The sequence below is a fragment of the Sebastes fasciatus genome, unplaced genomic scaffold (genome assembly GCF_043250625.1).
Source record: "Sebastes fasciatus isolate fSebFas1 unplaced genomic scaffold, fSebFas1.pri Scaffold_355, whole genome shotgun sequence".
Lineage (NCBI taxonomy): Eukaryota > Metazoa > Chordata > Actinopteri > Perciformes > Sebastidae > Sebastes > Sebastes fasciatus.
The window spans coordinates 10001-11552 of record NW_027428205.1 but is presented as its reverse complement, the minus strand read 5'-3'; the positions used below and the strand labels follow the sequence as shown (position 1 = coordinate 11552).

General features: G+C 41.9%; 1 protein-coding gene across 1 annotated transcript in view; it reads right to left on the bottom strand.

The window, feature by feature from the left end:
• Positions 1-1052: 1052 nt before the first annotated feature.
• The window catches only part of LOC141763750 (actin-related protein 3B-like), a 10158-nt gene continuing 9658 nt past the window's right edge, over positions 1053-1552 (bottom strand). The window contains exon 11 of the mRNA XM_074628468.1: positions 1053-1552. This exon is cut by the window's right edge and continues 594 nt beyond it. The gene's annotated coding sequence lies outside the window, so the exon portion shown is untranslated.

Here is a 1552-nt window from a genome sequence, read left to right as displayed (position 1 = left end):
ACTACAGACTACAGACTATAGACTACAGACTACAGACTACAGACTACAGACTATAGACTACAGACTACAGACTACAGACTACAGACTACAGACTATAGACTATAGACTACAGACTACAGACTACAGACTATAGACTACAGACTATAGACTATAGACTACAGACTACAGACTACAGACTATAGACTACAGACTACAGACTACAGACTATAGACTACAGACTACAGACTACAGACTATAGACTATAGACTACAGACTATAGACTATAGACTACAGACTACAGACTACAGACTACAGACTACAGACTATAGACTATAGACTACAGACTACAGACTACAGACTATAGACTTTAGACTACAGACTACAGACTACAGACTACAGACTATAGACTATAGACTACAGACTACAGACTACAGACTATAGACTACAGACTACAGACTACAGACTACAGAATACAGACTACAGACTACAGACTACAGACTACAGACTACAGACTACAGACTACAGGCTACAGACTACAGGCTACAGGCTACAGACTACAGACTACAGACTACAGACTACAGAATACAGACTATAGACTACAGACTACAGACTACAGACTATAGACTACAGACTACAGACTATAGACTTTAGACTACAGACTACAGACTATAGACTACAGACTACAGACTACAGACTACAGACTATAGACTACAGACTACAGACTACAGACTACAGACTACAGGTCAGCGGTCAGCAGCCTGCAGCTCTCCAGCTGCTCCATGTGGATTTTAAACATGGAGCAGAATAACTGTTCTTTGTTCACATTTGTATTGATCATAGTTGTAGGTCTATGGTTCGACGGTACGACGGAGTATTAGGGCCACATTGAGGAAAACAATACATCTGAGATTTAGAGAATAAAGTCAGAATATTATAAAGTAGTAATTTTACATGTTATTTAAATTTTTCTCGTAAAGTTATGACTTTATTCTCGCTACGCCCCCTAAACACATCACCATGGTTACCAACAGAGGGGTGTAATCAAACTGCACATACAGAACTCAGAGTCGGAGTTGAAGGTAACGAGTGTTTATTGACAGCAGCTCAGTATCAAACCATCATCATCATCACCATCATCATCATCATCATCACCATCACCATCACCATCATCATCACCATCATCGTCACCGTCATCATCACCATCATCATCACCATCATCATCACCGTCATCGTCATCATCACCATCATCGTCACCGTCATCATCACCATCATCATCACCGTCATCATCACCGTCATCATCACCGTCATCATCACCGTCATCGTCATCATCACCATCATCATCACCGTCATCATCACCATCATCATCACCGTCATCGTCACCATCACCATCATCACCATCATCATCATCATCACCATCACCATCATCATCATCACCATCATCATCATCATCACCATCACCATCGTCACCGTCACCGTCACCGCCATCGCCACCGTCACCGTCACCGTCACCATCACCATCACCATCACCATCATCATCATCATCACCATCATCATCATCATCACCATCATCATC